Source organism: Hibiscus syriacus, unplaced genomic scaffold (assembly GCF_006381635.1).
Source record: "Hibiscus syriacus cultivar Baekdansim isolate YM2019G1 unplaced genomic scaffold, ASM638163v2 tig00112888_pilon, whole genome shotgun sequence".
NCBI lineage: Eukaryota > Viridiplantae > Streptophyta > Magnoliopsida > Malvales > Malvaceae > Hibiscus > Hibiscus syriacus.
The window spans coordinates 624,595-649,479 of NW_024063415.1; the positions used below are offsets into that span (position 1 = coordinate 624,595).

The following is a 24,885-nucleotide window of genomic DNA, read 5'->3' on the forward strand; positions in this document are numbered from 1 at the left end:
TTAGCCACAGCTGGATTACGCCCCGAGATCTTCTTTCTCTAGAAAGAATCACGAGGTTTAAATCTCGCCAAAAAACTCGAACTTCATTGCCTTGCAACCTAGTTCGATCAGCACATTTGATGGCCTTCCTCGCATCCTCCAATCTGGAAAAACGCACAAAACCGAACCTATTACCTCCCTTACTTCTTTTGATAGGTATGAAAGAATCTATCACCTCGCCATAAATATCAAATAATAACCAGAGACCTTGATGATGAAGAAGATCAGGAATATTGAAAACGATCACCGTAAAGCAGTTTCTCTCAAGCGCACTCTTCATCTATGTATTACTAACATCACTAACTAATCACGTGTAAGCATCAATTGTGACGCTGTGCTTATTCTTGTTCTTTTAAGAGAAAATAACCTCAGTGACCAAAAATGCCTTATAATATACGATTTTAACCAACTTTTTTTGGATTTGCCAAAATGACCAACTAAATCACAATGCGATCGATAATTCGCAACGCGATCTCCGGTATCGCAAATCAGTTTCCAGATTCGCAATGCGATTCTGACTATCGCATTGCGATTTCCCAAATTCGCGTTGCAATTTTCCTAATTCGCAACGCGAATACGTAAATCGCAACGCGTATCTGTAAATCGCAACGAGAATACATAAATCGCAATGCGTATCCGTAAATCGCAACGACAATAAGTAAAATCGCAACGCGTATCCGTAAATCGCAACGCGATTTTTAAAGCGCCATTACAATCGCTACGCGTATTTTATTTTCAAATTCCAAACACGAATATTAATTATCTGAACACTGAATCGTCCACAGTATATCCCGTAATCGCAACTCATAACCTAAAACCTAAAATCACAACTCAGTCACATCTTCATCTCTCACTCTCTACGGCGAAATCCGTCCCCATCTCCGAAGATTTCCGTCCCCATCTCCGGCGAAATCCCTTACAACCATTCACGGTCAGAAATCCCTCACAATCATTCAGAAATGGAAAATCAACCTCCGAGGGTTAGTTTTTTTAATTATTTTTATTTTGAAATTTTTGCATTATTTTAGGTTTTTCATATTGAAATTGATGATAAGTTTACTGGTAATTTCAATAATAGATTAACCATTTCACTTAGATTTCTTATTATATTCATTCGATTGCTTCCAATACTGCTAAACTGTTTAGTCTTTAACCCTGTGAAGTTAGTAATTGTCTTTGTTTTGTCTTTTGGTTGAAGTAATGCAATCCATTAAAGTTTCAATTTACAGAAGAAGAATAGTTTCTAAACTTAAAATCGCAACATGAAAATGAAAATCGCAACACGAAAATGACTATCGCAACGAGAGAAATGAAAATCGCATAGAGAATCGCAACGCGAAATGAAAATCGCAATGAGATAATCGCAACGCGAAACCAAAATCGCATTGCGATTTTCATTTCGCGTTGCGATTCTCTCGTTGCGATTTTAATTTCGCGTTGCGATTTTCATTTCGCGTTGCGATTCTCTCGTTGCGATAGTCATTTCCGCGTTGCGATAGTCATTCTCTCGTTGCGATTTTCATTTCAACCAAAAGACAAAACAGTGTTGCAAATTTTAGTTTCAAGAATAAACTACTACTCTTTATGTTTATTGTTTTTGGTATATCTTCACAGTGTAGTTTTTGGTATATCTAACTTGGTATGTTTATTGTTTTTGTAGAAATTTTTTTCAGCTTCATTGACATTAAGGAATAAAGTTAGCCTAGCCAATACAATTGCTTCGAAGCTTTCACCTGCACAAAGAAAATTGTTTAAGGAAACCTGCTTCGGGCCATGGCTGAGAGTACAACATCCGGGTGGAGATGCTAATTTGACCCATTTGTGGCTTCAGACCATGACTAGCGATCTACCCGACAGTATACAACGTGGTGAGGAAGAGATATGGTTTTATTTTCCACCGGCGTATACTTGTTTTAGGCGGAAGGAGTTTTGCTTAATCACTGGTCTACGATTCAAACACGATGATGTAGGCCGGTACACTCGTCATAGCACCCGCCTATCATGGTTATCCCGGGTTTTTCCTGATGAGTCAATAGAGAAGTCGAACTTACACGTCGACGACCTGAAGAAATTGTTTAATAAGAAAGATGGTTTTACTCGGATGAATGACGTCGATGTTGTCCGAGTATGCCTTCTAGTACTTTTGTATGCCGGCTTTTTAGGCAGAGAGGCCAGACAACTTATTCCTCAGGAGCTAATATTATTGGTAGAGGACCTAAATGCATGGAATCTGTTTCCGTGGGGTTCATATATATGGAAAGCTACCTGGACTAAGTGGTCGTCTGCCTTTGATGACAGCAAAAGTTTGCGTGGCGATGGGTCGAAATACACTTTGTCAGGCTTTGTTTGGGCATTTAAGGTAAGAATTTCTATATAATGTTTTCAAAATTATAATTAACTATTTAACAATTACTAATGTTTGTTATTATATTGTTTGTAGATTTGGATATTCGAGGCTTTCCCCAGCATGCAGACATATGCATTAAAAACTTCAAATGATATTCCTAAGGCTATTTCCTGGAAGAGGAAACGTCTGTTGGATTGGGAAGACTTAATACCATATGCGACAATAAATAATGTAAGTTAACACAAATACTATCATATATAAACAAGTTATTAATAGTAGACGTTTAACTTTGTTTGAGTTTTTATATTTTTAGGAGGCCAACACTCCATTACAGAGACTGACACCCACGGAGGCTGAGCTTGCCACTGATTGGTGGCAAGCTAGTCAGCATTTTTTTGATGGCACGAATGATGAGCAGCCTCCACTTCCTCAACTTCGAGAGCCATCACCTCACCTAGAGCCATCACCTGATCGACCCGACTATACACCTCTACAACGAGAGCCATCACCTATCCCGTCATATCATCGAGCCTCTTCTCCACCATCACCTCATGATAGGCGACCGGCAAAGATAACACGACTTCTATCTCCCTGTTCTCCACCTCTACCTCCAAGGGATGAGTCAAGGGAGTTACGTGATGAGGTCAATGCCTTGCGTGAGGAGATCAATACTCTACGCGATAACGATGGTGCATGGCGTGTGGAGGTGTCTACTTTACGTGGTGAGGTTGCCGCTCTACGTGAGATGATAGTATCGTTGCAGAATGAGGTTCATACTCTACGCAACAAGGTAAGTTTAAGATTTTCCATATTTAACTTGATGATAAATTTACTCGTAATTTCACTTAGATTAACCATTTAACTTAGATTGCTCAGTAAATTTATTCGGTTGCTGCCAATACTGCTAAACTGTTTATTCTTTAACACTGTGAAGTTAGTATTTGTCTTTTGTTTTGTCTTTTGGTTGAAGTAAATTTATTCGGTTGCTGCCAATTCTGCTAAACTGTGTATTCTTTAACACTGTGAAGTTAGTATTTGTCTTTGTTTTGTCTTTTGGTTGAAAGTAAGTTTGTTCGGTTGCTGCCAATTCTGCTAAACTGTGTATTCTTTAACACTGTGAAGTTAGTATTTGTCTTTGTTTTGTCTTTTGGTTGAAAGTAAATTTGTTCGGTTGCTGCCAATTCTGCTAAACTGTGTATTCTTTAACATTGTGAAGTTAGTATTTGTCTTTGTTTTGTCTTTTGGTTGAAAGTAAATTTGTTCGGTTGATGGCAATTCTGCTAAACTGTGTATTCTTTAACACTGTGAAGTTAGTATTTGTCTTTGTTTTGTCTTTTGGTTGAAAGTAAATTTGTTCGGTTACTGCCAATTCTGCTAAACTGTGTATTCTTTAATACTCTGAAGTTAGTATTTGTCTTTGTTTTGTCTTTTGGTTGAAGTAATGCAATCCATTCAAGTTTCAATTTGCAGAAGAAGAAATAGTTTACTTTCGCAACACGAAACTTAAAATCGCAACGTGAAAATGACTATCGCAACGCGAAATGAATCGCAACGAGAAATGAAAATCGCAACGCGAAACCAAAATCGCAACGCGAAACTATAATCGCGTTGCGATTTTCATTTCGCATTGCGATTCTCTCGTTGCGATAGTCATTTTCGCATTGCGATAGTCATTTTTGCATTGCGATAGTCATTTTCGCGTTGCGATTTTAAGTTTCAGATTATATTCTTCTTCTGCAAATTGAAACTTGAATGAATTGCATTACTTCAACCAAAAGACAAATACTAACTTCACAGTGTTGAAAATTTAAGTTTCAAGAATAAACTTCTACTATTTATGTTGTCATTGAACCTACACTAAACCTATATGTTGTCCTTTTAAATGTTTATATAAGTGCTTACTTCTGGAATGTTATCTGATGCATTTTGTGAACAATGATATAATAATGACTTGGGTGAATACCGTGCAAGTTTGAAATATATTTGTCTTTGTTCTCACTGTTTAATATCATGTCTGTTTATTTACTGATTTATGTATTAATTTATTTTTAGCGGCCCGCTAAGGTGGATGCTCTACGTCGGGTTTTTCTTGCAAGACGGAGTTCACGCATCAGACGGCATGCAAGTGCCATTACGTCTCCGTTCACCCCAATAGTACGAAGAATCCGTAAGAAAAAGCCCGACTCACCTGTCATCATTCAAGAGGCCTCCCCTATCGTTCAAGAGGCCCCTATCATCCCTCAAGAGTCCCCTCCCACCGTTCAAGAGGCCACTGTCATCGTCGAAGAGGTCCCTCCCAACATTCTAGAGCCCGATTCACACGGCGTAATATATCGAATTATTGAGAAGCCCCCTCACGTGCCAGACATGATGGATAACTGTTGGATTTCGTATAAGTTACCGGCCAGTACCATTCTGGTAGATGAAGTGGAGAGGAAACAACTACCGGAAACAATTCTGGATAATACCCTTTGGGCTAAGACCGCAGTTGATTTTTATCTACATGGCAGAGCCAAGGGTGTTACGCTGAAATATACAAACTCAACGATGATATGCATTTGTTGATTGAACGGTCTTGGTGGGGTGTATTATTAGGGGTTGAAGACAACGACTATTTCGATGGGGGGTAAGTTTTATATATCTTATATTTCAGTTTGATTAATTTTTTTTTAAATTTATGTAATTCACTAATATATGTCTTTTTTTGTAAAACAGCATACTGATGCATAGGTGACACGTCTTCTAATTGTAAGGAAATTGAAGAAAAATATTAAAAAAACGCGATATACAATTATGCCGACGTCTTTTCACGTAGTTCACTTGAAGAATCAACGACAGGAATCATATGTGTTGGCTTATGGACAAGCTAAACTTTATCCTGCATGGTGGGAGGTCGATAAGGTTAGTATATTTGTTTAAATATTTTAAAGGTGTTCATAAATAAGTGCGCAATTTGAATTATTACATTTCGATGCAGGTGTTTATCCCTGTTTTGGACCGTACTCATTGGCTTCTCGTCGAGCTTCAGCTCCCATCCCTAAAGACAATAGTATATGACAGCATGATAAATTACATATCATTGTCTGATTTGAGAGATATGATTAAGGGATGGAGCTCTCATTTGGCTAAATTCTTGGATGCAATTGATTATTGGACTAAGTCTGGAAACAAGAAGCCAAAGAAGTTCAATGTTATAGTTATCATAGACGAGACCGCGCCACAACAAACAAAGGAAGCCAGAGGGGATTGTGGTCCTCTCGTATGCATGTGCTTGGAGCGTTTGACGACAGGAAGTACACATTTTCTACCTCCCACCGATAGAGATAGAGGTGCAGTAGGCTTGTGGTTTCGGTATTTTATGGCTAGAGCGATATATGCGAGACGCTGCCTACCTGCATCCGCGTTATGAAAGTGTCCATAAACAATTTGTAAGTCAAATACAAGTGTTGTTAAACATATTTACTCTTTTTGGTTTGAAAATGTTTGGTTAAGTAGCTAGAATTCAATAATTTGCTGTTTGTAGGTTTTAGATGTGTAGAAAGTGTTGTTGATTCAATGTTTGGTTTCTGCAGGTTAATCCTGAAGTGAGCTGCGTGAAATGGATGTATGGGTGCAAAAGTTGATTTCATTATTATTTTTTGATTGTTTAATTGATTTGTAAAAGATGATTCGTAAATGTTGATTTGTTTAATTGATGTGTACATAATATTTGTGCTTGTTTAATTGATTGAAATGTAATAGTTGATTTGTTGATTTCAATCTACATTATGTTGAATGCAAAATAGACTATCGCAACGCGGAAATGACTATCGCAACGAGAGAATCGCAATGCGAAATGAAAATCGCAATGAGTGAATCGCAATGCGAAAATGAAAATCGCAACGCGAAACTAATTTCGCGTTGCGATTTTCATTTTCACATTGCGATTCACTCGTTGCGATTTTCATTTCGCATTGCTTGGTGATGAAATTGTGATAGAACCATTAAATTTTGAGCACCATAAACTGGGTTGAAAAACTTAGTTGATTACTACCCGCTACTAACCCAACTTCACTACTTCTAGGTTCAACAACATACAATGTAACATCATCACTTGAAACACTAATGTAAGCAATGAATCGTTCAACATCTTCATTGTCGGTTAACAAATAAAATTTACCATTTCTCTGATAAGATAGCCTAAATCCACTTAGGGGCTCTAAATTCAATTTATTTGCAACATGTAATATTAGAGTTTCATAAGTTAACTTTTTTAATGACAGTTTTAGTTGAAGATTCATGGGTAAAGGCATATATTGTAAAACACCATGAACATTCTCCCATGACCCTCCAAAACACAAATCTATCCAAACATGATCAACATTAGATGATTTCATTATTGTAAATTAATTTACTAAACAAACGAGCTGCGAAACTAAAACCTGTTGCCGGATGGGAAGGATGTCGTTGGATATAGGAACGGATGTCGCCGGAGAGACTGATAGATGTAGATGGAATGAGTTGCGATTTAGGGATTTAGGTTATGAGTTGCTGCTGCTGCGTAGTTATATACCCAAAACATTTGTGTTGCGAAATTAAAACCTGTTGCGAATTCAGAAATCGAGTTGCGAATTTGAAATTCAGTATTGTGATAGTCAGAATCTCGTTGCGATTTACAGATTCGCGTTGCGATTTACGTATTCGCTTTGCGAATTAGGAAAATCGCAACGCGAATTTGAAAAATCGCAATGCGATAGTCAGAATCGCGTTGCGAATCTGGAAAATGATTTGCGATACCGGAGATCGCGTTGCGAATTATCGATCGCATTGCGATTTAGTTGGTCATTTTGGCAAATCCAAAAAAAGTTGGTTAAAATCGTATATTATAAGACATTTTTGGTCACTGAGGTTATTTTCTCTTCTTTTAATTTTATTGTTATTATGTTTGTTTGGTACCCGAGAAAACTGATGAAAAAGAGGGATATTATTTTCCTTTAAATTGCACTTCTTCTCTCTAGGAGTTTTTTGTTACATGCTAAGTTGTATTAATAACCTTTCAATTTTGTTTGGATGCAATAGAATTTTATTTATTTTTTACATCTCAAAAGTGAATTTAGTTTAGGTGAAATAAATATTTCTTTGCTCCAAGGAGTTTAGCTGTTATGAGGGAGTAGTGAAAATTAAACTAGAAAGTATACGGAAGGGATAAAATTATTATCTTTTGGAATAGATTACTAGATTCCATTAAAGTTTATGCAATTCATGTGCCATCCATACTAAACATGTGAATTGCATTTTCAAATTGTTTCAAATGTATCTTAGGTGTAAAAATAGTGGTTAAATTTCAACACAATTTTGTTGTCTTACTGGGAAATGAACGTTCAATATTATGATTTCGATTTCTTTACAGTATGTAATATTTTTTCGAATGATTTGGTGTTTATGTAGGGATTGTGCTTCATATATTGTTTCCTTTTTAAGCATTTCTCTTTGGTTTTAAATTTCTGGAATTGTGATTGATGATTTGTGTTGTTAAGCAAAACTTTTAAGCTGAAAATACTGAAATCATATAGCTGGATGTTTATGTGATCGTCGATAGTTGATACCGCTTCGGCGCTGTTGATCGATGAGAACTTTCTTTTGGCCTTTAAAGAAACTGTTATGCTTAGGCGTTTCTCAATGAAATTACAATTTTTTAGATATAATTCTGTTTTACCAGGTATAATGCTCAAGTTTCCTTGTGCTGGCCAAGATCTGTAGAATGGTGGCATCTTGTGTTTGCTAACAATGAACGTTGGATTCCTTAGCATTCCATGGTTTGGTGTTGATCCCAAAACGGATTCGGATCCGTCTTTTGCTTCCACAGAGCCTAAACAGAAAACTAGTTTCGAGATCAGGCTGTGGGGATGGACTCTAGTTTCAGTTCCTCCTAAGGCAGTGAATGGTACAGTAGGATTCGAAGTCCAACCACTATTAATAATGGATTAAAAAGGCCCGCACAACAAACTCGGGTTATCGAGCCTCCTACCCCTATCCGATTTAGGCCATATGTTTGCATGGTTCCATGGCATACAGGTGGAAGAGCATTCCTTTCGCAGTTATTTTCACGTTATGGGCATTATTGTGGTCCTAATTGGTCAAGTGGGAAAGATGGAGGATCTCTTATCTGGGATGAGGCCAACTGATTGGTTAGATTTCTGCTGCTACTGTCATGATATCGGTTACGATGCTCACGACCAGGAAACGCTTCTGAAAGCTGATTTAGCATTTCTGGAATGCTTGGAGAGGCCTCATATGAGCATAGCAGGTGATCCCTATATTGCCCAGCTATACAAGACGATGAGCACCACAGGTACGCCTAGTATTCAGTTTGCTTTAACATAATCATATATATGTATACTGCTTCACTTCGCTTGTCTCCGAGGCCAACCTTGCGATGGGCGAGGTCAAGATGCTGATTTGAGGCTGTTCTTTTTACCTTCGTTGAGTCAGTATGTTTGTTCTCAGTGCTCTACTTAAAGAATGACAGGTCTGAAAAATATACTAATCCCATACAGAAGGCACCTTATAAACTGTCGACAGTCGTTTTCGTCCGAAGTTTTGCTTCGTTATAAGTATATTATTATAATTATATTATTATTATAATTTCTAATTACAATTTTGTTACAGGTCCAAGTGCAAAGCAAATTTGACAAGGCCCAATTACAACCAGACCATGATTACAACAAAACCCGGAGCCCATGTTACAACCAAACCCGATACAAACTCGACCTGAAGGCCCAACAGACCCAACTCGTCTAGGGTTTCACACATTTCAGCTTCAGCCGCTGCAGATCACAACCGTTGGATCTAAAGAGATCCAACGACCCAGATGGAGTTTCCAGGAAACCTTAGGGCTATTCCGGCCGCCCTCATAGGATGATGATGAGCCCACCGCCGTCGCCTCCAAACGAACCAGTCAACAGCAGCCACATCATCGTCGGATCTAAGAAATCTGGGTGAATTTAATGCACCCAGTCTATCAACCGCACAACTCACTACCCTAAGGTGAGTCACCACTATAGCTCCAGTGACTCACCGGGGTACAATCTTTTAATCGGTCCAATGAGTGGTTCGAAGAACCCTATAAATAGGGTTGATCCTGCAAGCAAAGAGAAACAGGAAGGGAGCAAGCAAGAAACGAAACCAAGGCAGCCACCAAAAACAACAAATATTGAGAGAAGAGAGTGAGAGAAGTCTTACCGTCGTTGGAAAGCCCAAGCGTCGCCGGAGTAGTTGAAACATCGAAGGTAAATCTTTAGATCTACCTCGATTAAGAGCTTTTTACGGGTAAACGTTGCCGGATTCGACTTTAGGACGAGCAGATGATTAATTCGGTGTATTCGGGTATTTTCCAGCCACCGTGGGTGGTGGCCGACGGCGGCTGTCAGCGACGACGCATGGTGGCAGGCTGGTGGTCAGATTCCCTCTGGTGAGGGAATCCTAGAGAGGGACGAATGAGAGAAATGGGAAATTTAGGCCTAAATGGTCGGTTAATGGGCCATTTATACCCCTTCCTGAACGACGTCGTTTTGGGGAGGGGTCTGTGTGTAAATCAGGTACGGGAAAATTTTATGCGAGGTCCCTGTAATTGTTCAATTTAGTCACTGAAAGCATTCAGTTCTCAATTTTTTTTATTTTAGTCATTAATCATATATATAAGTATTTAGGGTAAAATAACCTATTTAGTCCTTTAGATTTTAATTACTTATATTTTAATCCCGTAATAGTATTTATGGTTAAATTACACTAACAGTGCCTATATTTCATAATATTTCGAATTAGGACTATTAATTTAGATATTTTACAATTTATTCCCTAAGATTTAATATATTAATATTTTGAATAAATATAGGATTATTTATACTTATAACTAATAATAATATTAAGTGTTTATAATAGTAATTTTGATTTTTTATTTATATGATTTAAATTAAATTAAATACAAATTTGTTAATTTATTGCAAAGACATTAATTAATAAACAACGGAACCAATTTTGGGCGTTGTGGGGGTGCTAATCCTTCCCCACACGTAAACGACTCCCGAACTCATTCTCTGGTAAGCAGACCCTTGTTATGTTATTTTTAATATTTCTTAGGAATTTTATTAAAATAATATAACATTTTGGTGACCAATCACACCTCATTAAATGATTGGTGGCGACTCTACAAATTAGTGTTCTATCTTATGCCAGAAGATAAACACTTACTTTTTCGAGACAATGACGCTTATGTGTACACCTTTTGTTTGTCTTTTCGTCGCCGAGCAAATAAACGTCTCGACAGCTTGGCGACTCTACTGGGAACATTTTTTAGAGAGTTAAGCCACCAGTTTATTAATTAATTATCTTTGCAATAAAATCATAAATTTGTTTTAATCCCTGATTATTTTATATTTCGTACAAACATGTTTTTTTATGTTTTCATATTTAATTATGCATCTTTAGATTGTTAGATTAAATTTGTGTGTTGTATATTATTTTATTCTTTTTATGCTTTTCCACACACACTGTGCACTGCATTTCATGACATGAGCTAAAACTCCTCTTTTATCCTATTTAGCTTGAATGAGAAACTACTCCCTCGTGTGGTTTTCACCTTCGTATGGGATAGGAGACCATTCCTTGAGCTAACATCTTATGTTCCTCGTGTGGTTTTCACCTCCGTAAGGACATAAGGAAGTGTGTTCCTTCGAATTGAACTCGATTCGAAAGTCTGTAATGGACCAGAATTGAGGGCTTGACAATCCAAGGGGGCACCAACAAAGGACAATTCGTTGACCCTTTACCTTAGAGCCAAAACCCAACATATAATAAACCTAGAACTTGAATCTAACCCAAATGATTCTCGTAAGGTTAGCACACAAGGAAAAGCATGTTGAGTCTTTTAATTTACTTAGTATTACTTTATTTTCCAAACAAAGCATGCGAACTAGAAATCATATGGTTAGGTGTTTTTATGAACAAAGCATGGAACTAGATTGCATGAAGTTAGGATTTTCTGACTAATTATTCTTGATTGATTTTATATTTGTTTTCATTCTGCATTTTGCATTTTTCATATCATGGTGTTGATTCATGATTTATTTCCATATAGAAAGCCAAAAATATGGAACAAAGAGTTCAACATGAAGTAGAAGATAACGCAGTTGTTCTAAGATTGTCTGAGCAGTCTCAACTAATCAAGGGAAATAACTTATCACCGGGATACGTGTCAGACCTGATTGGTTATACTTATATCAATGTCCGCCAAAATAATTTGAATGAGTTGAAAGAAATATGGGGAAAATAGGAAATGACTGACAAATAACTATTCTATCAGCTATATGGTGACATTGCCTATCTCTTAGACATCCCTATTGACCGATATTTGTTCAGAGCTTTATCACAATTTTGGAATCCTTCCTACAGTTTCTTTACTGTTGGAAAAGTGAATTTAACGCCTACTATGGAGGAATATCAAGCTCTTATCCGAGATCCCAGGTAGACATGATATATATCAAGCCACCTAATACTGCTCATTTTAAGAAGAAAGTACTCTTAATAACCGGAATGAGTGAAGAGTGGGTCACGAGAAATATCAAAAAGAAGGGTTATAATGAATGTATCACTTGGACTGCTCTGAAAGAAGTGATCTACCGCCATCCAGATAAAAAAAAGAAGATTGATATATTGGCTTTAGGTATTTATAGACTGATCATTTTTCCAAAGATTCTGGGGCATGTAGATATATCAGCTGTGGACCTGTTTGAAAGATTGGATAGGAATATAGATCCAGTACCAACTATTTTAGCTGAAACATTTCGTTCTTTGAATTCCTGTAAACGTGAAGGAGAAGGACGTTTGATAGGTTGAGCACCTTTGTTGTTGGTATGGATTCTTAATCATCTTAAGCACGAGGAAAGAGCACCTGGTGTGTATTTCTGGAAGATTTTTCACCCTTGCAAGATTTCTTTTCTCGAAAATGGCCCAAAGATTACAATGAAGAAAAATGGATGAATATCTTCAAAAATCTTAAAGACAGTGATATATTATGGTGAGCCTCCTGGAATACTTCTTCAAATATATTGTATAGATGTGGAGAACACGATTGGGTTCTATTGCCTGGCATTTGGGGTTCCATAGGATATGCACATTTAATGGTCTCCAGACAATATAGATTGAGGCAGTTTATTCCTGCAACATCGGGTCATCTTGATGCTTGGAAATTGATTCATCGAGTAAATTTGTTTACTTTCGGTCAAAGGTCTTCACAAGAATACAAGCAATGGAGAATCTACCGAGTCAATGACAACCTTCCAATGGTTAATCTTGATGATGTTCTACCTATCTAATAACATTTAAGAGTTATACCATCTCAATTAGAGTTAGCAAGACAAGACTTTGAGATCGAAAGGAAACAATAGAGGAGAACTCTACAAATATTGGAAGAGGAAGTATACCATAAGAGAATTGAGATAGACTTCCATAGAGGACAAGCAAATCAAGTTAGCAAGGTTAAAAAATAGCCCAGATTAGATTTTAACGATCTCCATTCATCTTATCAGCAGATGGTAAAGACTCATATTGCAGAAGGTTCAAGCAAACAAGAATTGACAGGTTTGAAAAGAAAAGCTGAAGAAAACAAAGAAGAGCTCAAACGAAGCAAACACAATGCCAAGATACTTTCCAAAGAAAAGGAAGCATTAGAGAAACGATTGCTAGAAAATCAAGCTCAAAACCAGAAACAAAAAATGCAAGATCTTAAGCCTATAAATGACATTGCAAAGCCAAGAAAGTAACTCGAAAGTTAAAAAACTAAGAAAGCAAGTAAATGAGCTTGAAGGTAGAGTCCAAGATCTTCAGAGGATGGCGAATCAACTCCCTATTGTCCCATATGAAGGAATTTTGCAATGGCGATATCGTTGGGAACGTGCCTAATGGAAAGTCAAATAAAGGGATGTTCTTATTGCAAAATATTTGGAGAAAGCTCAGGGAGATGCGTAATATTTGGTTGACTTGGCATATGAGGCTACTACTTTAAGTGAAGGATTAGAGCCAGAAACCGAAGAAGCTCATAAGGTCTTTGAGTAACTTGAGCACATACAACAATTAGGAGAAGTTGGTCAGATGTATCTGTGATATTGTATATGTACTATGTTTTAAAGCTTTATAATAAAACTTTGTTTTAGTATAAAAACTTTTCTAAAGGAATCATTCCAATATCAACACCTTGCATCTTACATATTTTTTTCATGTAGCATTTTTACATTATATTTTTTCATATTTATTATATTCGTTAATAAAACATCCATATTCATTAAAAGGGTTTTTTCTTTTTCGAAGAATATTGGACACCTCTAAGCATCCATATAATACCAGGAAAAGAGTTATGGATGATAAAATCGCTCAAATTGAAAGGACTCAGCTTGAGATGCAAGAAAGTTTTAAGAAAGCTCAGGAAGAAATGTATGAATAAATGATGAAATCCCAGAATGATATGATGGAAAAATTTGCAAGTATGTTACAAGGGAGAAGTATGGACCAAGTAAATACCCCAGTTGTTGGTACTATCACTGAAGAACCTTTGTACCCTCCAGGTTTTACACCACGAGCAGATCGACAAAAAGCTCAAGTAATTGAGGAACCTCTGTATCCTCCAGACCTTGCAACATCTCACACTAAGGCCCAGTCAAGAGCAATTACTCAGTCAGGAAGAGTAAACATAAACTTACCTAGTGCTTCAATAAGCCAACAACATATTGAAAATGTTCCAGATTTTGATCAAGAAGAAAAGAAAGAATCAAATAAACAATTGGAACAACTAATGGAAGAAGTTAGGGTCATGAAAGAGGGCTCTAGCTTATATGGAATTGAAGCAAAAGAATTGAGTTTGATGCTTGATTTAGTATTACCACCTAAGTTTAAGATTCCAGATTTTGAAAATTTTGATGGTATGAAATGTCCTTTTGCTCATATCACAATGTTTTGCAAAAAAATGACAGGTCATATAGGGAATGATCAATTACTGATTCATTGTTTCGAAGAAAGCTTAACAAGTTCGACCATTCGATGATACAACAAATTAAGTAGAGCTCATATTAAATCTTGGAAAGATTTGGCTAAATGTTTTCTTGAACAATACAAGCATATGAAGGATATAAGACCTAATCGAATGGTGCTGCAAAACATGGAAAAGAAATTCAATAAAAGCTTCATATATTATGCCCAGATATGGAGAGATATAGCTACACAGGTACATCCACCCATGAAAGAAGAGGAAACAAATGTACTCTTCGTAAACACCTTAAAAGCTCATTTCTTTACTCACCTCATAGGGAATTCTTTTAAGAGCTTCACTGATATAGTCACAACAGGTGAGATGATTGAAATGACGGTTAAAAGTGGGAAACTTGAAAGTGGTGAATCTAGCAAAAGGGAATTAATGAAAAAGAAAGAAAGTGAGGCAAATGACGTGAGGAAATATGAATCAAATAATATCACGGTGTCTCGACCACATGATATTGGATCCTCTACACAAAACTCTGCCAAGCAAGGGGCAAGAGAACCGAGACAAGATAAAGAAAAGATCTAGTTTGACCCAATTCCTATAACGTACAAAGAGTTATTCTAGATATTATATGACAAACATTTAGCGTCACCCTGTCATGTATCACCTATACAACCTCCATATCCTAAGTGGTACGATGATAGTTTGCAATGAGAATATCATGCAGAGGCTCAGGGACATTCTATTGAAAATTACATCGCATTCAAAAGAATCGTCCAAAGCCTTAGAACAAAGAATGTAATATATTTTGGTAATAATGAGCAAGAGAATGTGGCTCAAAACCCATTGCCAAACTACGCAGGAGCGGGAATCAATGTAGTTGTAGAGGAAAAAGGAAAGCAAATCAGTGAGGTGAAATCACATATGTTTTGGATATGGGTTCAAATGATCAAAGTTGGTCTATTGAAGCCTAATTCATTAGAAAAACGATTAAACTGTGGAAATGTATGTCATTACCATTGCTACGAAGGGCATGTTATACAACAATGTCCAGATTTTTGGGCTTTGGTACAGAAGATGATGGATGAAAAGGAAATAGAATTTTTCAAGGAAGTGCTAGAAGAGAAAGAAATGGATATTTGTGCCTCTGAAGGATCATCTAGAGAGGTTTACAACTCTAATTATCCTTTAATTATTACACCAAGGACTTGTGTATCAGATAAAATAACTCCAAAGGTGGTCATCACTTCTCCATCCCTGTTCCCATATAAAGAGAACAAGCAAGTTCCATGGAATTATGACTGTAAAATAAAAGAAACAATGGGATAAAATGAGAAAGTAGATGAGGTTAGACATTTTACCAGAAGTGGAAGATGTTAGTCTAAAGAGCATGAGAAGCAAGTTATAGTTGATAGAAGAAATAAGGTTGAATTACAACTGAGAGAAGATGAAATTGTCATCAATGAACCAGTAACTGAAAATAAAGCTGTAGAATTCTTGAAGTTTCTCAAACACAGTGAATACAATATTTTCAAACAACTGCACAAATTGCCAGCTCGTATATTAGTCTTAGCACTTTTATTAATCTTCGAAGAATATCAGAATGCCTTACTAAAGGTGTTAAATCAAACTTTTGTGACAAAGGAATTACCTGTAAATAAATTGGATAGGCTAACTGTAAACATATAGGGTGGCAATTTCCTTTTTTTTTTGAAGATGAAATCCCTTCTGAGATGAGTGGTAGCCCTAAAGCCCTGCACATCACAGTTAAGTGTAAAGGACATATTTTATCTCGAGTATTAGTTGATAATGGCTCAGCTCTGAACGTGATGCCACTAGTGACTCTGAAGAAATTACCAGTTGACAGTACATTCATGAAAAATAGTCAGAGTATTGTCCGAGCTTTTGATGGAACCAAGAAAGAGGTATTAGGAAAAATTGGCGTTCCTTTAACTATTGGTCTAGCTACATATGAGGTTTAATTTCTTGTAGTGGATATTATACCCACTTATAATTTCTTACTAAGGAGGCCTTGGATTCACCAAGCAAGGGTAGTTTCATCCACACTACACCAGAAGATTAAATTTGTAATAGATGGAAATATGTCTTAATGCTGAAGAAGACATCATTGCTTCAGTCTCTACCACTGCTCCATATGTTGAATTGGACGAAGAAGCTATTGAGTGCTCTTTTAGATCGTTGGATTTTGTTAACACTATATTTGTGGCCGAAGGCAAAAGAATACCCAAACCCAAAATTTCGAATTGTACTAAACTGAGGCTCAAATTGACCATAGGAAAGGGAGCAAAAGCTGGAAAATGGTTAGGAAGTTATTTGCAAGGACCAGTTAAACCAGTTTTTCTATTTCTAAGAAAGATCGATTTGGTTTGGGATATCATCCGACTGTATGGCATAAATAGAGGGGCATTAAAAAGAATCAAGAACTGAGGAATGAAAAGTTAACTGGAGAAGATCTCATATGAGAACCCATGACTTTTCCACTATTGAGTAATACTTTTGAGTCTGGAGGACATATTTTCCAAGATCAGCAAAATAAGGGGTTGATTGTTGAGAATGCTTTAAAAGAGATGAGTATCAATGTCATATCAGACGATGAATCTTTAGAAAAGAAAGCTATGACAATTTATCCCACACCATTAGACTTTGAGTTAAATAATTGGATTGCGGAAGAATTATAGGTAGTTTTCAAATATTTTTCAGAGTAATACATAAGAATTTTCTCTATTGCTTACACCCTGAGGCAATAGTTTGATTTTGTGTAAAGGGTTAAACTATGTATTTTTCTTTTTCAATAAAAGATGCATAAATTCCAAATGGAAAACATTTTTATGTGCATGATTATATGTATACACTCTTGTTTATTTTCCTTTCAGGAACTCAAATACCAATAACATAAATGCTAATGATACTAACCCGGAAATTGACTTCGAGCAACCCATGTGTCCTAAGAAAGTCAAGGGTTATGATAATGGTGAGGGATGTGACTTACCTTCCGAGCTGTTAAAAATTATGGAAAAGGAGGATAAGAAAATTTTGCCTCATAAGGAACCTATTGAGATCTTAAATTTGGGGTCTGATATGGACAAGAAAGAGGTGAAAATTGGCACTACTTTATCTGATAAAGGACGAAAAAATTTGATTGAGTTACTGCAAGAATACAAGGACATATTTGCTTGGTCATATGAAGACATGCCAGGATTAGATATAGAAATAGTAGTAGACAAGTTGCCAATAAAGCCATAATGTAAACATGTGCAACAAAAGTTGAGAAGAATGAAGCCAAAAATGCTACTAAAAGTCAAAGAAGAAGTAAAAATGAAATTCGATTTTGGGTTTCTTAAAGTAGCCAAGTACCCTAAATGGGTAGAAAATATTGTCCCTGTATCAAAGAAAGATGGTAAGATCTATATGTGTGTTGACTACCGAGATATTAATAGAGCCAGTCCAAAGGATAATTTTCCTTTACCACACATAGACACACTGGTGAACAACACTGCTAAGAATTCCTTATTCTCATTTATAGATGGTTTATCTGGCTATAATCAAATCAGAATGCACCCTGATGATATGGAAAAACAACATTTGTCACTATATGGGGAACGTTTTGTTATAAAGTGATGTCGTTCGGTCTAAAGAATACATGGGCAATGTATCAAAGGGCTGCAATAACATTATTTCATGACATGATGCATAAAGAAATAGAAGTTTATGTCGATGATATGATTGTCAAAACCAAGTCAGAAGATGATCATGTCAAGAATTTGAGAAAGCTTTTCCAAAGATTAAGGAAATGTCAGTTAAAGCTTAACCCAAATAAGTGTATATTTAGGGTGACATCTGGAAAGCTTTTGGGATTTGTGGTAAGCCAAAAAGAAATTGAAATAGATCCAGATAAAGTCAAAGCTATTCAAGATTTTCCACCACCACAAACACAAAAAGAGATTCGAGGATTCTTGGGGATACTGAATTATATAGCTCGATTTATTTCGCAGCTATCTGAGAAATGTAATCCTATTTTTCGCCTCCTTAAAAAGAGTAATTCTGGGGCATGGAATGAAGAATGTCAAGAAGCTTTTGAGACAGTTAAGAAATATTTTTCAAATACCCCAATTTTAGTACCACCCATCCCAGGTAAACCCTTAATTCTTTATTTATCAGTCTGGGAAATTCAATGGGATGTGTATTAGGACAACATGATCAAACCGAGAAAAAAGAGAGAGTTATCTATTATCTTAGCAAGAAGTTCATTGAATGTGAAACTAGATACTCTCCAATTGAAAAATTATGTTGCGCTTTGGTATGGACTACAAGAAGGCTTAGGTAGTACATGTTATATCACACTACATGGCTTATCTCCAGATTTGTTCCTTTAAAATATCTAATAGATGCACCCGCATTATCTGGAAGGCTGGCTCATTTTTATTTCCCAGATGAGGATTTAATATCAATCTCAGTGGAAGAATCAGTTATATACACCATTGAATATTGGAAGTTGACTTTTGATGGTTCTTCGAATGCTTTGGGGCATAGAATTGGGGCAATCTTGGTCTCACCAAATGGGGAACATTATATGTTTACCTGCCGACTTAATTTTGACTATAAAAATAATATGGCTGAGTATGAGGCATGTATTTTGGGTCTTAGAGCTTTCATTGAACGTAAAGTAAAAATGCTCAAGGTATACGAGGATTCAGCTTTAGTAATTTACCAAATTAGAGGAGAATGGGAGACAAAAGATTCCAAGCTTATAAAGTACCATAAATTGGTTATGGAACTCATCAAGGAATTTGAAGAAGTAACTTTCAATTATCTCCCCAAAGAAGAAAACCAAATGGCAGATGCCTTGGCAACTTGGCAGTTGTATTTAAAGTAAATAAGCATTCGAGCATGATGCCTATTGAAATGCATGCTTATGGATATCCAGATCATTTTTTTAACATTGAATAATAAGAGGAGATGAAACCCTGGTACTATGATATTTTACAATACATCAGGTATCAGAGTTATCCTGACCAGGCAACTGAGAATGATAAAAGAACTATCAGAAGAATTGCATCAGGGTATGTACTCAATGGTGAAATCCTGTACAAGAAAAGCTTAGATCAAATCCTATTAAGATGTGTGGACACTAAAGAAGCCAAAACAATTCTCGAAGAAGTGCATGGAAGAGTATGTTGAACTCATGCTAATGGGCATATAATGGCTAGACAAATTATGAGATTTGGATATTTGGATACTATTGGTCAACTATGGAAACTGATTGTATCAATTATGCCCAAAAATGTCACAAGTGTCAAATTTATGGAGATAGGATGCACACTCCTCCTCATCCGTTGCATGTGATGATAGCTCCTTGGCCATTCTCTATCTGGGGCATAGATGTTATTGGGCAAATTTTTCCTAATGCTTCAAATGGCCATTGTTTCATTTTGGTAGCAATAGACTATTTTACCAAATGGGTAGAAGCAACTTCTTATGCCAACATCACTCAGTCCACAGTTTGTAAGTTCTTAAAAAAGAAAATCATTTGTCGATATGGTATGCCAGAAAGGATTATTACCTCTAATGCTTTGAATTTAAACAACAAAATGATGAAATCAGTTTGTGAACAGTTCCAGATAAAGTATCATAATTCCACTACTTATCGCCCGAAGATGAATGGAGCAATTGAGGCAGCTAATAAGAATATCAAGAGGCTTATAGAGAAGATGATTGAAACTTATAAGGATTGGCATGAGAAACTACCATTTGCTCTGTTAGCTTATTGAACTTCAGTACGAACATCGACTGGGGCAACTCCGTTTTCATTAGCTTATGGGATGGAAGCAGTCTTACCTATTGAGGTCGAAATTCCTTCACTATAAGTTTTATCAGAGGTAAAACTAAATGAGGTAGATTGGGTACAAACCAGATATGACCAATTGAATTTGATTGAAGAAAAGATAATGAAAGCTATTTGTCATGGTCAAATGTACCAAATAAGGTTTTTTCTTGTTAATTCTTCTTTTAGCAAGCATCTTGCTTTGGAAATTTAAAACATGTAGTTTAACTTAAAGCACATAAAATCATGGTGTATTATTGTACAAAAAGTTTTTGAAAAGTGCAGGTATTCTGAAGCTAACAATGATTGTAACATATCATGATATGATACATGAAATATTGAAGTGCATAGGAAATTTCAGATATTTGAAGACGATCTGAAATTTTGTCACTAATTAAGTGATTTGTCGTTTGTATTGGTGGAAGTCAAGAAGAACGAAAACATGTTCGAGTTCGACCAAAAAGGATCAAGATGTTCAGTTGGGATAAAACGATCATGTGTGTTGTACTCATAATGAGACTGGGTCAATAATGGACAACAAAAGAGGATCCTCATTTAAAAAAGAAAATACCCTAAAACTTTGTCATTGCACACATTTTAGGCATAAATAGGATCATGACATTCATAAATACATCATACCTATAGGTTTCTCAAAAGAAAGCCGAAGGTTCAAGATATTGAAATTCCAAGATATGAGTAATCAACTCAAAATACCAAAAAAGATGGATGTCCAAAGATTTTATTAGTCTAGTATCCACGAAGGAGTAGTGGAACAAGTTCTTTCCAACGCTACAGATTTGGTCTCCACGAAAGAGTAGTGGAAACAAATCAACTTCAAATCTGATCTTCACGAAAGAGTAGTGAAATAGATTCTTCTCAAGTCAATCCAGCCATCACAAAAGAGTAGAGAAGCAACACGATTCAACCTTTACAACAAAGTAGTAAAGTGATTCAAATCCAGCCTCCACGGAAGAGTAGTGGAAACAATTCAACTTCGAATCTGATCTTCACGAAAGTGTAGTGAAACCGATTCTTCTCAAGTCAATCTAGCCTTAAAAAAAGAGTAGTGAATCAACACGATTCAACCTTTACAACAAAGTAGTAAAGTGATTCATATCCAACCTCCACGGAAGAGTAGTGGAAGCAAATCAACTTCGAATATGATCTTCACAGAAGAGTAGTAAAACAGATTCTCCCCAAGTAGGAATAGATCAAAAGTTCGATCTACATGGAAGAGTAGTGGAACGGATTTATATCAAAATATGAAACCAATTGGACGAAAACTTCTAGTCTTTTTATCTTTGCTCTATTCTTATTAACACAAAAATAAGCAAAGAGGGGCAGCTGTCGACAGTCGTTTTCGTCCGAAGTTTTGTTTCGTTATAAGTATATTATTATATTATTATTATTATTATTTCTAATTACAATTTTGTTATAGGTCCAAGTGCAAATCAAATTTGACCCAAGGTCCAATTACAACCAGGGCCTGATTACAACAAAACCTGAAGCCCATGTTACAACCAAACCCGATCCAGACTCGACCAGAAGGTCCAACAGACCCAACTCGTCTAGTGTTTCACACATCTCAGCTTCAGCTGTCGTAGATCACAACTGTTGGATCCAGAGAGATCCAACCCAGATGGAGTTTCTAGGAAACCCTAGGGTTTTCATTACAACCCTAGGGCTATTCCGGTCGCCGCCATAGGATGATGATGAGCCCACCGCCGTCGCCTCCAAACGCACCAGTAAATAGCCTCCACATCATCGCCGGATCTAAGAAATTTGGGTGCATTTAATGCACCCAGTCTATCAACCGCATAACTCACTACCCCTAGGGTGAGTCACCACCGTAGCTCCGGTGACTCACCAGGGTATAATCTTTTAACTGGTCTAAAGGGTGGTTTGAAGAACCCTATAAATAGGGTTGATCTTGCGAGCAAAGAGAAATAGGGAGGGAGCAAGCAAGAAACGAAACCAAGGCAGCCACAAAAAATAACAAATATTGAGAGAAGAGAGTGAGAGAAGTCTTACCGTCGTTGGAAAGCCCAAGCGTCGCCGAAGAAGTTGAAACCTCGAAGGTAAATCTTTAGATCTACCTCGATTAAGAGCTTTTTAGGGGTAAAGGTCACCGGATTCGACTTTAGGATGAGTATGGGATTAATTCGGTGTATTCGGGTATTTTTCGACCACCGTGGCTGGTGGCCGGCGACAGTTGTCAGTGACGACGCATGGTGGTCGGATTCCCTCCGGTGAGGGAATCCTGGAGGGGATCCTAGAGAGGGACGAAGGAGATAAATGGGAAACTTAGGCCTAAATGGTCAGTTAATGGGCCATTTATACCCCTCTCTGAACGATGTCGTTTTGGGGAAGGGCCTATGTGTAAATCAGGGTACGAGAAAATTCTATGTGAGGTCCCCATAATTTTGTAATTGTTCAATTTAGTCACTGAAAGCATTCGGTTATCAAATTTTATTTGTTTTTATTTTAGTCATTAATCATATATATAAGTATTTAGGGTAAAATAACCTATTTAGTATTTTATATTTTAATTACTTATATTTTAATCTCGTATTAGTATTTATGGTTAAATTACACTAATACTACCTATATTTCATAATATTTCGAATTAGGACTATTAATTTAGATATTTTACAATTTATTCCCTAAGCTTTAATATATTAATATTTTGAATAAATATAGGATTATTTATGCTTATAACAAATAATAATATTAAGTATTTATAATAGTAATTTTGATTTTTGATTTATATGATTTAAATTAAATTAAATACAGATTTGTTAATTTATTGCAAAGAAATTAATTAATAAACAAAGGTACCAATTTTGGGCGTTGTGGGGTGCTAATCATTCCCCACACGCAACCGACTCCCGAACTCATTCTCTGGTAAGTAGACCCTTGTTGTGTTATTTTAATATTATTCTCAGGAATTTTATTAAAATAATATTAACATTTTGGTAACCAATCACACATCATTAAATGATTGGTGGCGACTCTACAAATTAGTGTTCTATCTTATGCCAGAAGATAAACAATTACTTAATTTTTCGAGACAATGACGCTTATGTGTACACCTTCTGTTTGTCTTTTCGTCGCTGGGCAAATAAACGTCTCGACAACTACAATATGGGCAACCTCTAATTGATTTTGGATGGATAAGTAGTCTGAGAAGGAGAAGTTGGAATTTTCAAAAAACTTGAAAGTTATTCAGACAGCCACTACGTAGAACGACGGTAACCGGATTTTCGAACAATGTTCTGTCCTATCCTACGGTTTCGTCGAAGTCGACTTTCAAGTGTGAGCAACTTATCATCATGGTCTTCATTGGGAATATGCAGTCCTTATCTTATTTGAATCTGAAACAAATGTTGTATGATGTAAATAATTATTGCTGCCTGCGTACGCTACTTCAAACTGTGAATATTATTGAATCGACTCTGGTAATAGCATAGGCCATGAACCTGCTAGTGATTATAGGCCGTAAATATAGAGTTTGGTTATGGCTATAAAATGTTCTCGTTGGGTTGTTTTTTTCATTTATTAATCCTCGGTTGTTTATAGATCTCGATTGCCCAAAGTTTTACTCAGGGACGGATGTATATAAGAGAGCTTGTGCCACCCAAAACTTAGAGTTTAATTTCAAGTAAAATTAGATTTTTTTAAATTAAATACGTAATAAGTTTATATTATTGTAAATATTCTCAAATATATAAAAGATATTTATAATATTATATCCAGTCAAATAATTTTTGTTTACTTTAAATCTAAACTTGGATTTTGAAATAAAAAATCAATCTGATTGAATTAGATTAAAACTCATTGAATCTAAGTAAAATGATCCTCCCTAATTAAGAGCAGATTTTAATATTATATCAAATAATAATATTAGAAACAAATAGAAAATAGTATAAGGGCCAAGCTAAATTTTTGGTAAAGTAACGGTTGAAAAAGATATTAGTCAAAATAAAGAAATTTACGTATTAAATTTTAACGTAAGCTCCTAAAAATGGAATGAAACAAGGTCCAGCTAATCTATTTAATTCATTAGATTAGATTATATTAGATATGTAATTGCATATTATATTCTTCACATCTGGACTCTCCCTAAATGGGGAAGAGTTGACTGCAATACTCAATCGGGTTTAAAGAATTATTTGATTACCAAATTAATCATATTTTGCCTTTTTTGTTTTTTGATGTTACAAAGATGACTAGAAACTAGTTAAACTTACTTGGGTCCTGTTGTAAAGCAGCAGTCAACTCCTCCAACGGTTCATTGAGCTTGATGACTCCAATTGAAGATCCTCTACTCAACCCAACCAAATGTCTGCAGCTTTATTCTTCTCACGTCGAACATGTCGAATAACCATTGTCCAAGTCCGATCACGGAGCTCTCGCAATGCATCCACTAGAGCACTTCCCGTCCTCGCAACAAAATTATTTTCCAAATCTTTGAATCCTCGATATTATCCATTTCCAATTCAACGTAACAAAAACCTAACCTCCATGCAATTTTCGAAATGTCGTGAGCTGCCCATAACTCAGCTACGAGCACAAGACCAATGTTCTAGACTGCGGGAAAACCCGTAGATCCAACCACCATTCGAGTCTCGCAACAAGTTACCAGCAGCC

At 36.2% G+C, this 24,885-nt stretch overlaps 1 pseudogene; it reads left to right on the forward strand.

The window, feature by feature from the left end:
- The first annotated feature begins 7,649 nt into the window (after positions 1-7,649).
- Positions 7,650-23,453, forward strand: LOC120184405 (annotated as a pseudogene).
- Positions 23,454-24,885: the final 1,432 nt, after the last annotated feature.